Source organism: Lissotriton vulgaris, chromosome 2_1, assembly GCF_964263255.1.
Source record: "Lissotriton vulgaris chromosome 2_1, aLisVul1.2, whole genome shotgun sequence".
NCBI classification, from domain to species: domain Eukaryota; kingdom Metazoa; phylum Chordata; class Amphibia; order Caudata; family Salamandridae; genus Lissotriton; species Lissotriton vulgaris.
The window spans coordinates 648,214,875-648,229,362 of record NC_141687.1 but is presented as its reverse complement, the minus strand read 5'-3'; the positions used below and the strand labels follow the sequence as shown (position 1 = coordinate 648,229,362).

General features: G+C 44.0%; 1 protein-coding gene across 1 annotated transcript in view; it reads left to right on the top strand.

Moving 5' to 3' along the window:
• VPS13C (vacuolar protein sorting 13 homolog C) overlaps positions 1–14,488 on the top strand; it is a 2,437,235-nt gene that overhangs the window by 296,198 nt on the left and 2,126,549 nt on the right. The gene's annotated exons all lie outside the window — the stretch shown is intronic.

Genomic DNA, 14,488 nt, shown 5'->3' with positions numbered 1-14,488 from the left:
CTTGGCAGTCTGGGTACTTCAGTTAAATATATTACATGATTGTTGTCCTGCTGGTGGGATCTCCTACAGATTCCGTCCACTATTTGACCCTCCCCTATTGGCCCCACAGATCCAAACATACTGGGTCGCCTATCTGTTGATGGGAAAGTACTTTCCACCACTACTCCTTCCTCCTCCTTTCCCTGGGGTATTCGGTGAGAGGCCGACTGCCTCTTGGAATGCACATTACTTGCAGGGCCATTTTTATGGCAGGTCGAACGATTTGGGATAGGCCTGGGGGGAAGCCGTAGTGGGTCACAGTAGGACCAGGGTGTATAGTGCTACCTCTAGTATATGCCCACCCCACTCCACTCAGTATTAAGTGATTTTCAATCGCCCCCTGAGATGCTCGTGCCCTTCGCCTATTGCCTTAAAGTTCTGTTGGGGGCAATTGCTAATCAGTTCAGGAGGAGCAAAGAAAAAAGCAGTCTTTTTGGAAAACAATCAGCCAGCTGCAGAATCTGCAAAATTGTAACAGTATCTTTATTGTTGGTAGGTTCTTCGTGGCGAGGGGCAAGGAACCAAGGCCTGCATATCGTCCAGCTTTGTAGAAAAAAGCAAAAACCAAGAGATAGGGCCTTGCCCTGCCTTTTTCTGGCTCTGACGGGTGTGAACGGGCCCAACCTTGGCCTGGGCTTTGCCTGGGATAATCTTTGTGCGTCCTGCGCTGTTAGAGCACTAGCGTGTGTTTGAGCGCCTTCTGGTGTGCTCACAGCGATGTTGGCGGCTCCCAGCCGCAAGGAACTCTTGGGCTGTAGTACTGCTCCCCCTCTGGTGTGGTGGCAAAAACAATGGGCTTCTCGTGCTGCGGGAGCCCTAGCTTGTTTTTCAGCGCCTCCTGGCGCGCTTACTGCGATGTTAGTGACTCCCAGCCGCAAGGAACTCTGGGGGCTGTAGTACTGCTCCCCCTCTAGTGTGGTGGCAAAAAGAACAGGTGTCTAGAATCTAGGAGTTACTTTTGACAGTGCCCTCTCTTTCAACTCTCAGGCTAAGAAGAGAGTGAGCACCTTGATTACCTCTCGGTTGGACTACTCCAACTTTCAGTATTTAAATATCAATAAAACTACTCTCAATAGACTTCAGTTTGCTCAAAATGCGTCTGTGCACTTGATACTGGATGTTCCTAAACTTTCTTTAGTTAGGGAGGGCATTCGGTCTCTTCACTGGCTACTGATCAGGAAGAGTGTGATGTTTAAAGCTTTGTATCTGGTTCACACTGCCCTGCACTAACAGGGCATGATATCCTTAAGATCATCTTTCCAATGGTATATTCAGAACAGACTGTTGAGATCATCCTCTCTAAGGAAGTTCAATACTTCAAGTTCCGGAAAGCCAGATGTAGAGGACCAACCTTTTTGGTAGCTGCAGCTATGTTGTAGAATGCTCTACCTCCCAACATTGCTAGTATCACCTCCCATGTAATATTCCATTAAAAAGAAAACCTGGCTCGTCTCCCTTCCATGATGACTGGTGGATGCTTTCTGCATGTTTTTTCTTCTTTCATTACGACTAGCTCTTTGACACCTTCGGATATAATGCGCTCTACAAATTCCAAATACAAATACAATCATGGTTCATTAACTTCTTAAAACATTGACTCCAAAAGCAAAATAATTTTAAGATGGCCTTGATTTCAAAAATAATTTTTAAATGTCCCTAACTTAAAAAAAACATTAGAGTCGAAGCATGCTTGTCTCAGTATAATTTAAATAATCATTGCATAAATACTTTTACTCTACTTAAAAGTTGGAGGATGTTGTCTCTCCCATTAAGTTTGCTCTTCCATTGTTATTTTTTTTAAATGTATTTATTGCATGTTTTATAAAAAAATAACAGGACAGAAAACAAAAGAACACAGGGATATTCAGAATGACACATTAGAGCAACAAAAAAAGGCATCATTTGGAATGTGACTCGAAGCCTAGTCAATATAGGCACAGTACAATTATAGTCCAGAGGGGGAGGGTATATCAAGGAACATGGCTCGAGGGTGAAAGTGCATTTCCAAGCAAAAACATGATATCATGCGGTATGGAATCTGCATTTCACAATTGGAAAACAACCAGAGGGCAGCACATTGTCATCATCAATCTGCATGGATCCAGGACAGTACAGTGAAACAAACAAGCTTATAATCACTCCATCTCCTCAGGGTGCAGGAGTAAATGCGAAGTGGCTGCCAAGTGTTTTTAGGCTTGGAGGTAGGTGGTGCTAAGGTACCATAGGTGTCGCTAGTAGTTTCACAGTATAATAAGTCTCACATCCAGACCTTAATTGTTGGGGTTGTGGGAGTACCCCAGTGTTTAGAGACTTCTCGTTTAGCAAGGAGCAAGCTGATAGCAGAAAAACAACAAACTCCAGCTTCCAGTGGTTTAACATAGCCTAACAAAGCCATCAATGGAGAGGGGGTTAGCTCAGAGTCCATCATTAAAGAGAGGTAACAAAAGATTTCACCCCAATATGCTAATATTGGTGTGCAGTTCCATACTAAGTGAGAGAAATCTGCGGACTTTGTGGCACATCTAGGGTAACCGTGGGGTTTGGTGGGGTCCATCTTCGCTAGCAATTTAGGTGTAATGTACGCTCCATGAGGTGTAATAGTTGAAAGAGAATGGGGATGAACCTGGTGCCATTCCAGTTTTAGATATTGCAGTCTGGTGTCTGGGTGGTACAAAAAGTACGAAAAATGGGCCTATGTAACTTAATAGTACAAATAAAAGTCCGAGACGTCAACTAAAGCACGGCTGCCCAACTGCCCAGACCAATCTGATAAACACACCCTGCAGCATGTCAAAGAATTTAGATGTAATTGGAATGGGAATGTTGAGAAAAAGATATAAGAAGTGAGGGAGTACCACCATTTTTATGATGGCAATTCTTCCAGCGATTAATAGGGGAGAGTGATCCATCGATCCATTTGTGTCGATAAGTGATCAATTGCAGGTCCAAACACAGGAAAAAAAAACGAATCGTACAATGTCATGCAGAAGGGGGGTAGATTAGTATGGGGTCTCTAAGGAATAGCAGGACGTCGTCTGCATATAGTGAAGCCAAATAGGGGCCTCGGTGAATTCGGAGCCCACGCTGCAGGTGGCACTCATGCAGGTGACGTACAAGGGGGTCTATTGCGATGATAAATAGTAATGGCGACAAAGGACAACCCGGTCTTGTTCCCTGCGATAGTGCAAACTGATCCGTAAATCCGCCATTAATATAGAGCTGAGCAACAGGATTCGTGTATAGGAGACATATAAGATCAGAGAATTTCTTGGGGATTCCCAGTTTGCGTAATGTGACATATCGGAAAGACCACTCCAAAGAATCAAACGCTTTTTCAGCGTCAAGCCGTATCGCTGCTGCTGGAAATTCAGTAGTAATTTGATTAGTGATTGCAAAGACCGTGCAGAGTTTAACAGATGTGGAGCGATTTGGGACAAATCCAGTTTGAAACAGCAATATTATTTGGTTCACCAAAAGGATACGAGTCGCAAGGATCTTAGTTAAAATGTTAGTCTTGATTTAGCAACGAAAGGGGTCGAGATGAACTACAGTGTGAAGGAGGTTTGCCCGGTTTAAGTAGCTGAGATATGACAGCCTTTCACATCGTAGGGGGGAGCATTCCATCCTCCAGAGACTCTTCATAAACCTCTAGCAGATGAGGGATTAGCAATAGAATATGATTTGTAAAATATGCCGGATAACTAGTCGGTACCAAGGGCATGGGTTCGGCTAAGAATATCGATGGTCTGAGAGACCTCATCCACTGTAATGGGTGATGCCAAAAATTCTGTTGACAGTCTTCGAGCAAGACCATGACCACTTCGGACCAATAGTTGGCAAGGACATCATCAGTGGGGGGGAGCGGGTGGTATTTAAATGGGCGTAGTATGAGAGAAAAGCAGCGGTGATGTCGAGACTGCTAGTGATCGATGTGCCGTCTTCCAACTGGACCTGTGAAATAAAGGAAGATTGATATTGGGGATGTACTAGTCTGGCTAGTGTTCGGCCCAGTCTTTCACCCTCACCATATACCCTCGCCCATGCGTATCTGCCAAGTTAATTGGCCTCACGAGGAGCAAGTTCTTGAAACTCTGCAACAAGTTTTACCCTTTGATGTAATGGAGGCGGGGGATTTTCTAGCGAGATCTGTGCTTCAATGCCCTCTCAACAACCTCAAGGTCCCGGCGGATGGAACGAAAAACCTAAAACTATTTAGCGATACAAGTTCCCCAGATGCATACTTTAAATGCCTGCCATAGTGTGGCATAGCTGGATATCAAACCAGTGTTCAGCTGAAAATATTCCACTATGGCATCCTTGATATCGCTTCTAAATATGTTATCATGCAAATCCTAATTGGGAGATGTGTGTCGAAATACTTGGGAAAAAGTCTGGCATGTCTACATTGGGAACGTGAATGTTCACCAGGAGTAGAGTGTCTGCTCCCAGGGTGCTGGCCATCAGTAGGTAGTGGCCCTCGGGGTCAGAAAGTATTTATGTGCTTGGTAAAGTATTGCTCTATGGACTAGGATGCACACCCCCCTTGATTAGGAACAATAGTTTGCAAAGCAACAGCTGTCACTCCAATTGGATGCAAACTGATAGACAGAGTTCAGGCAATAGTGATTCTTGTGTAAAAATGCTTCTTGCATATCATGCCAACCAAGGTAGGATCGTATCTGTTGCCCTTTTCGAGGTTTGGACAGCCCCTGTACATTTCATGACATACATTTCAACCCTAATACCCCAGGATTCTTAGCTGGTAATGTTATTGAGATTGTGGATATATATGTGAGTGCATAACAGTGTATAAAGGGGCCATTAAATGGTCTCTGGCATAATCAATGCCCTGGGAAAAACGGTCATCTAACATATAACATAGAACCACCCATTATCCCCCACCCTCTCCCCACATCGGATAACATCCCAAACAGTATCTGGTGAATCCCAACATTTCCCCATCAAACAGTAGGAGATCTCCTTGGAGAGACGCAACACTAAAAGGAGACGGCCAGTTAATGCTCATGGTTTTGATAAAAGCATATACTGCCAAATTCAACAAGGTCATTAAATAAAGCAATATGGTGTACGGCCAAGTCTTATATAACATGAGAACATTAGCAACAGCCTACAATCCGTTTGCTTGAAGAAAGAGTGTAACCAATTCAGTTATTGGAAAAGCAGAGAAAAGTATAAAAGTAGGCTACACAGATGGTTGCTTCATTGTTTAAAGTTCACGGGTCTACATGAAGTGAACATGAGGAGCCAGGTCAATGCAGTTTCCAGAAGTTGGTTGCTTCAGTGTGTGAGGTCTACCATTTAGATGAATCTGCAACCGTGCCGGGTAAAGCTTCACATATCAGATGTCCGCGTTCTGTAATGTTCGCTTTATGTCCAGGAAGTTGCGGCGGGCCTCCTGTACCAAAGGAGTAATGTCGAGGAAGAAGTAGAGCATAATTCCTTGATATTGAAATGATCCTTTATCCCATGCCTGGCGAAGAGCGACATCGAGATTATGGAAGTTGAGGAGCCGGGCAATGATTAAACGTGAGGGAGCACCGGGAGCAGATCTAGGGGCTAACAATCAATAGGCACGCTCCACTGCAAACATTGAGAAAGTGTCTCTACCAAACAGCTCCTTCAGCAGGTGCTACACACTTACTCATGGGACACGTGTTGCTGGACTCTGCCACTCCGGCTATGCAAATGTTATTTTTGGAGCAATCGCGCCTCTAAATCTTCAGCCTTGGGGGCGATCGATTTGAAAAGTCTCGTAATGCGCTCTAACCGCTTGATAACTGGTGGTTGGGCATCCTCTATCTCAGATATTCAGTGCCCGGCAGCCTCGATGTGAGTCTCATGCTGGTCTAGGTGTCCACGCATATCCTCCATTTGAGAAGCCAATGTGTCAAAATGTGCATCAATGGGTTTAAAACCAGCTCGCAGTTCTGCCATAATGACCGCAGCACCATCTGACATGGTGTGCTCCGCTTCAGTATGTCATGGAGGGTCTCCACACTGAGGGCCCTCCCCCTCCTTGCGTCGGGGCATCCTTGCCGCATCAAATGAAAGCAGGCTTGTTTTTGGTCACTATGCCCCATTGTGTGATACGGGGAAGCGCTATGTCTCGATGAGAGCACAGTCACCCAGTGCCAGGAAAGAGGATTCGTCAGGCAGCAACAGATGATAAGGCTATTACAGGGTTCAGAGTAGGCCTGGAGAGTGGGTCCTGTGGCCAGTTCTAAAGAGTGATCCCCTGCAGTGTGTGCCTGTGTAGCGATCTGAAACCCCCTGGCATTAGCACCAGATGCCCCCCCTCAGCTGCCTGTAATTTTCTGGACTATATAATCACCCAGATTATAAATAGGAGTGGGCACAGGCAGTGGTTAATGATATCAGCATGTATCCCTTATCATGATACGTTGTGTGCTGTAAGTAGAAGCATCTGGAGAGCGGGATTTTCTCTGAGCGCATCAACGGGCCACAGCATCCGATCGCCACAAGCCGTATTTAGGCCTGCTGGTCCCTCAGGCCGCTGCGCCTCCATGCGTGTGTACCATCCACTGCTAGCCCCCCAGGGTCCACAGGGTGTCCAGAGTTATCTCCTAACATTTCAACCGCTGCGGGGACCCAGGCGAGTGGAGAAAAGCCATGGCAATGTTGCGGTGGCTCTGGAGCTTCACGAACAAGCAGCCATCTTGGTGCTCGCCACGCCATGCCCCCTCTATTAATTCTTTTTAGTTGAATTATGCAAACGTTTTTTATTGGAAATTATTTTATACAATTAAAGGTGACTTTTAGACAAACTTCTGCAAAGGGAAAGTCTTTGTTAAAGAAGATATTTTCTCATTTAAATGCAGTTGAAGCCCTATTTGTTGAAGTCTGACCACCATGTTGTTGAGCTATTCACCTGAATGAATCCACATTTTTTCATCTTTTCTTTGCACATAAACCCAATGTTATTTGAGAACTATTATTTGGTATGTGGTTTATGAATTTAGCATACACAAGGAGATGATTGAAGGAGTGCTGAAACTTTTCAGACACTCACCCCAGTCATAGATCTGGGTTGAATCCATCATCGTTCTTTAGCTCACTTCGCTTCCCCAGTTCAGACCAAGCCATATGCAAATCACTCTTGATCCTGTTCCTCATGGGAACAGTCCAGCACAAACTGCCAAGCCAGGTCTTCTCTGGACCGGAAACAATCAACTTGGGACTGCTTTCGTTGTAACACCCCTCATCAGCCAGGCTAGCTGACTCCAGAAGATACATGGGACTGGTTTGAAAGATTGCAAACCCAGGGTCCCTCCAAAATTGACTCACAACGTAAGTAATAAGGGCCTGATTTCTGCCGTGATACACTCGACTCTAGAGCTGGCCCTTGGTAGGCCTTGTGCCGACTTCAGTTGTTTGTCTGTGTGGACGATTCCTGATCGACCGTGGCTTCCCGCAGTCACGACTGAGAGATTTTAAAGACCACCTGGGACCTTGCGGAAAAGCTGTCCCTTACCAAGTAACTCTGCTCTGGGAGGGGGGCACATTATTGATTGTGGGACTCTCATTGTTATTGTGGAATAGCTTATTTTCATTTACCACGGGACATAGCCTGCTTCTTGCCGGGATGGTTACAAGCCTTAACACGTAGACGTTCCAGTTTGAATTGGGGTACAAAAAGAGCATGGGCTGGGGTTGACGAGGCCTTCATTCCTCTACAAGGTTTTATGGGGTTGGGCACACAGGCGCTCTGCACATTTGGGGGTGGGCAATTTGGAGTCCATGTTGCAGGGAGGGGGAGGGATTGGGTGGTTCCGCAAGGGTTTGTTGTAATGTTGTTCGATGTTTGAATTTGTTTGTGAAGTGGCCAGCAAGGGGTTTTATTTATATAAGGTTTCAGCACTAGTTAGGACCTGTTGAAGGGCAATCAAAGTACCTAAATCTGAGTTTAATCGGCGGCTGTTCAATTAAATTAAAAAGTTTCTAACAATGAGAAACAAAGGATGTTACCACACTAACATCATGGGTACAGTAAATGAATAATAAAACATGAAACCAGGATAATTTGTTTGTCTGAAAAGTTATTATTTTGGATTCAAGACAAAGAGTAGTTTTGTACAAAGAATGAACAGTAACATAAGATAGGGTACATACAAAGATATACAATGGATATTTAAGGTATTGGTTACTTTTCCTATACTATATCCAAGGAAACAGTCCAGACTGCTAAGAGAAGGTGATAACTTGATTTCCACTATCAATCAGGAGAAAATCAAAAAGTCGATACAAATCAAACTGCGCAGAATTGGACTAGGTAGGTCGACGTTTCGGTCTTATCTTGATCATTTACAAGACCATCATCAGGACGGAGTAGTACTATATACAATGGTTGACCCTTTTTTAGTTCCAAATCACGATAATTTTAGGCTTTAGTGACGGCATCCGCTAATTTCTTTTAGAAGCGGGCAGTGTGCAAACTCAGTTTTGAGTATCAAGCACTTGTGCATACGGCGGTATTGCAGTGAACAGGTTCTGGTAATTTGTTCAATTCGCGGTACTGTTCCAAGGCGTTCAGTTATTTGTCAGTCACGAGCACGGGACGTCAATTACGAGCAGTCCGGACTGCTTGAACAAATTACCAGAACCTGTTCACTGCAATACCGCCGTATGCACAAGTGCTTGATACTCAAAACTGAGTTTGCACACTGCCCGCTTCTAAAAGAAATTAGCGGATGCCGTCACTAAAGCCTAAAATTATCGTGATTTGGAACTAAAAAAGGGTCAACCATTGTATATAGTACTACTCCGTCCTGATGATGGTCTTGTAAATGATCAAGATAAGACCGAAACGTCGACCTACCTAGTCCAATTCTGCACAGTTTGATTTGTATCGACTTTTTGATTTTCTCCTGATTGATAGTGGAAATCAAGTTATCACCTTCTCTTAGCAGTCTGGACTGTTTCCTTGGATATAGTATAGGAAAAGTAACCAATACCTTAAATATCCATTGTATATCTTTGTATGTACCCTATCTTATGTTACTGTTCATTCTTTGTACAAAACTACTCTTTGTCTTGAATCCAAAATAATAACTTTTCAGACAAACAAATTATCCTGGTTTCATGTTTTATTATTCATTTACTGTACCCATGATGTTAGTGTGGTAACATCCTTTGTTTCTCATTGTTAGAAACTTTTTAATTTAATTGAACAGCCGCCGATTAAACTCAGATTTAGGTACTTTGATTGCCCTTCAACAGGTCCTAACTAGTGCTGAAACCTTATATAAATAAAACCCCTTGCTGGCCACTTCATATTATACTAAACTCTGCCCGAGCCCGCAAGGGTATATTGGGTTACTCACCTTTCTAAATATTATATTTTGAATTTGTTTGTGACAATGCTATTTGACTGTACAAGAGTAGTACCTATTCTAAGAGCAGACAGTCCAACATTAGGCCATGTGTTCTATTTGACTATGTTGATCTTTTCCCCAGTAATGTGGGGCTTAATTACTTTTCATGAGTGTTGGGTCCGGGGCTGATACCTTTTACTATGTTTCGTAAATGGCCAGAAATCGGGAATAGCCGTGGCAACCAGACCGACTTAAACTGCTTTTGTGGAATGTCAACGGGCTTGGGAATAAAATAAAGAGAGGGATTGTCCTGCAGTACTTAAAAAGACGGGCCCCTGATGTGGTTCTTCTGCAGGAAACCCACATTCAGGGTTCGTCATACGGAGCTCTGAATAGGTGGGGTATAGATTGGTGGTGCATGCGGGCTATACTAAAGGCTCTTGGGTTGTGGGTATTCTTTTCCGTAAGTCCTCCCCCTTTCAGGTCCAGTCCGTTATACGTCACATCTAGGGCAGGTTCATGACGGTGACAGATAAATGGGAGGGCAGACTACTTAACATCACTTCACAGTACATTCCACCTCGACTTCACCTCCCGACCCTTACTGATCTAGGTGCACATCTGCTCAATCTGCCGGAAGGAGAGTTGTTGCTCGGGGGTGACTGCAATGCTGCATTGAATGGAGAAATTGATAGGCGACCAGCAAGGCCAGAAGAGCCTGCTGGGAGAGTGCTGGGAGAGCGCTGGGAGAATTTTTAGCGGCAATGGGTCTGTTGGATCTATGTACAATAGAAGGGGGTTCCCCAGAGCGATACAGGATGTAGGCAGGAAGGGGGGAATCAAAACGAGAATAGAGAAGAACACCCTGCCAGGATAAGTACCAAATGGTCCTCTAAGGGATCCAATTCTGTTAGTGAAGGAGCAATATTACCGAGTATCAGAGCCAGGGACTCAAATCATACTTTTTATGAAAAATATATATTTTTATTGATTTTTATGCTCATATTTATAAAAAACATTCAGGGATTAGATGTTCAGGGATTTATAAAAACAATCAATGTGATATTTCATGTCATGTAAGGAAGAAAACATCATCATACAGTTCAGTGTTCCAATCACTCCAGGGCAATTAAGGGGACTCAACAGACACTCACACCTTCAAGGGATCATTCAGACTCATACACATTCAAACAGTTCAGACGAATACATTTCACAAATCCTGCAACAAACAGATGGACTTATGGTTGCATGGACGGGGGTGCAACAGTGAGAGGGTAAATTAGATGGTATAATGTTGCTGTCCTTGGTGGTAGCGCCGACGCGCGTTTCGGTGTAAGGCACCTTCGTCAGGGCAAACAGATGTAGCCAGGGAGGGGAACACACAAGCTGAAATTTAAACATACTTTCTTGTATTAGATTGTTCAAAAGATTTCATACATTTTTATCCACATGCTTATCTATATGATTATTCTACATACAGTTTATTGGTTTTGATAATACATTTAAAAACATCAGATGTTGTGGCTGTAATACCAAGTAATAGCTCCTAGGATATATATGATCGGGGACTAGAGGCCAACCAAGGATAAAGGCCTGGGTAAAGACAGAAACTACAACTATCCAAGATCATTCAGTCATTCATTCTGTACATCAAGTTGTTCATTCATTTCAATTCCTAAAATTGCACCTCAGAGATTTTCTCCCGTTAAGTTGGTTGCAGGGGTGGCAGCATCGTGGATGCTGTTGCCCACACAACCAAGTAAAGGGGGGTCCGGATGGTCAGATGGGATCACATTCTTAACGATATCAGAGAGGGGTTTCGGGAATTTTTTCTCATTTTGTTAGTAATTTTTCAGGTCCCACAGATGTATCGATCATGGGGAGGTGGAGGCACAAATGAAGCAAAAAGGGTGTTAGCTGTAATACACGGAGCTTCAAAGCGTTATCGGGTTTAGCAGGGTCCGAATTTCCACATTTAATAGGTAAGGGGGTTCTTATTCAGTCAGGAGGGAAATTTCTATTTTTCTTTCCTGTTTGGGTCCAAAAAAGGAAGGCGTTTTAGAAGCTATGTCCATATGTGGCTAGTGTCACGAGGGAACAAGGCTTCCTGTTTAGTACATCTATATAGTAAAAGGCGGTACATTTAACAGTATATATGTTGTATACGCAATTTCCTACCTTCCAATAACAGTAGAAAATACACAGTTGTACAGTTCCTTCTTCGTGGGTTCTGGTTTGGCGTAACAATGAATAGAGTACTGCAATCATAAACTGCAAGATAAAAGCGAGTGATGCTCAGATTTAATCTTATCGTTCCAAGATCTCTATAAGTCTATCTAGATAGCTGGACCTTAATTCCTGAATGGATATCCGGTCGTAAGGGACGATTTATACTTCTAGTTTCGGTGGCCCGGGGCACCATGAGAGAACAAGAAGGATCGCAGTATTATCTCGAGAACAAGATGTTTTTGACTCTGAGGGCTGGTCTTTGGCCTTTAGAATGCATAAGATGTATGTAGGTATGCTCAACTTATGGCACTCGATATATGGTGGCCACGTCTAAACGTCAAGAGGAAGCAGGGAAGGGTGGTTCACAGCTATCTCTTCCTTCCAGGAGATGCAATAGAGACCAGTCCCTGCATAAGAAGGTTAGGTAAAATAGGGATCTAAAGTGCGTTGTAATTCATACTATAGACTCAAAAAATCAAGGGGGTCGGGTGAACATACCCATCCATAATATAGATTTTGTGGGGCGAATTCATTATCTAAGTTGAACTTATCGATATGGCAGGACTTAATGCACTAACCTGATAGTTGCGAGGGTATGATTGCCGCGTCTGGGTATCAACCGGTAGCTGGGAGGGGGGCTTCAATCGGTACCCCTTCTCACTCAAAAAGCCGGTTCGGGGGAAGGATGAATCCCTAAAGGGGAGGAGCGAGGTCTATAAGCGGGTCAAGATTGTGCTCAGAGATCAGGGGAGAGCGGAGAAGGCGTATGGGTGCGCGGTTTACCTGGATAGATGAAGAGTCCAAACGCTTCCAGACAGCGGGGGTCACGTCGCCACTGGAAGGGAATGGATTCCCTTCCAGTGGTGACGTGGAACCAATGGCGAATGTGGGTCTCGATAATCGGCACGATTTATACACGTCACGATGGAACCTAAAGCAGCTGTGCCTCGAATGCATCATAACAAAGGACGGACTAGCGCTTTCAATAGGTACTGCCATCTTGGAACGGTTACCCTTAGTGTGCTGATAGCTAATCGAGGTCATAAAGATGGAGCGACATCTTAGAGTGGAGTCGTATTCTACGAAGATGGCATATTTTAATCACATGGGGGGTTCGTTCTTCATACATGAAGGTCTTTTTTTGAGGGTTGAAAATATTACATATGTAAATTAACAAAATGAAACTATCTGACTCAGTTCATATTCTCTCTATCGTAAGAGGCTCTCAATGTCGATTACGAGGAGTCCAGTTTAAATCCAAAGGGGAAATTCCCCCTTTGGATTTAAACTGGACTCCTACTCCCTAATTTGACCCTCTCCTTGCAGGGATCCCAAGGACTGGAATCTCTTAGACCTCAGCTGTTGATCCTATATTATGTATGAACCTCGTTATCGACATTGAGAGCCTCTTACGATAGAGAGAGAATATGAACTGAGTCAGATAGTTTCATTTTGTTAATTTACATATGTAATCTTTTCAACCCTCAAAAAAAGACCTTCATGTATGAAGAACGAACCCTACATGTGATTAAAATATGCCATCTTCGTATAATACGACTCCACCCTAAGATGCGCTCCATCTTTATGACCTCGATTAGCTATCAGCACACTAAGGGTAACCGTTCCAAGATGGCGGTACCTATTGAAAGCGCTAGTCCGTCCTTTGTTATGATGCATTCGAGGCACAGCTGCTTTAGGTTCCATCGTGACGTGTATAAATCGTGCCGATTATTGAGACCCACATTCGCCATTGGTTCCACGTCGCCACTGGAAGGGAATGGACTAAAGCCCCCGCTGTCTGGAAGCGTTTCGACTCTTCATCTATCCAGGTAAACCGCGCACCCATACGCTTCCCCTGATCTCCGAGCACAATCTTGACCCGCTAATAGACCTCGCTCCTCCCCTATAGGGAGTCATCCTTCCTCCGAACCGGCTTTTTGAGTGAGAAGGGGTACCGATTGAAGCCCCCCTTCCAGCTACCGGTTGATACCCAGACGCGGCAATCATACCCTCACAACTATCAGGTTAGTGCATTAAGTCCTGCCATATCGATAAGTTCAACTTAGATAATGAATTCGCCCCACAAAATCTATATCATGGATGGGTATGTTCACCCGACCCCCTTAATTTTTTTGAGTCTATAGTATGAATTACAGCGCACTTTAGATCCCTAATTTACCTAACCTTCTTATGCAGGGACTGGTCTCTGTTGCATCTCCTGGAAGGAAGAGGTAGCCGTCAACCACCCTTCCCTGCTTCCTCTTGACGTTTAGACGTGGCCACCATATATCGAGTGCCATAAGGTGAGCATACCTACATACATCTATGCATTCTAAAGGCTAAAGACCAGCCCTCAGAGTCAAAAACATCTTGTTCTCGAGATAATACTGCGAGCCTTCTTGTTCTCCTTATGGTGCCCCGGGCCACCGAAACTAGAAGTATAAATCGTCCCTTACGACCGGATATCCATTCAGGAATTAAGGTCCGGCTATCTAGATAGACTTATAGAGATCTTGGAACGATAAGATGAAATCTGAGCATCACTCTCTCTTATCTTGCAGTTTGTGATTGCAGTACTCTATTCATTGTTACGCCAAACCAGAACCCACGAAGAAGGAACTGTACCACTGTGTATTTTCCACTGTTATTGGAAGGTAGGAAACTGCGTATACAACATATATACTGTTAAATGTACCGCCTTTTACTATATAGATGTACTAAACAGGAAGCCTTGTTACCTCGTGACACTAGCCACATATGGACATAGTTTCTAAAACTCCTTCCTTTTTTGGACCCAAACAGGAAAGAAAAATAGAAATTTCCCTCCTGACTGAATAAGAACCCCCTTACCTATTAAATGTGGAAAT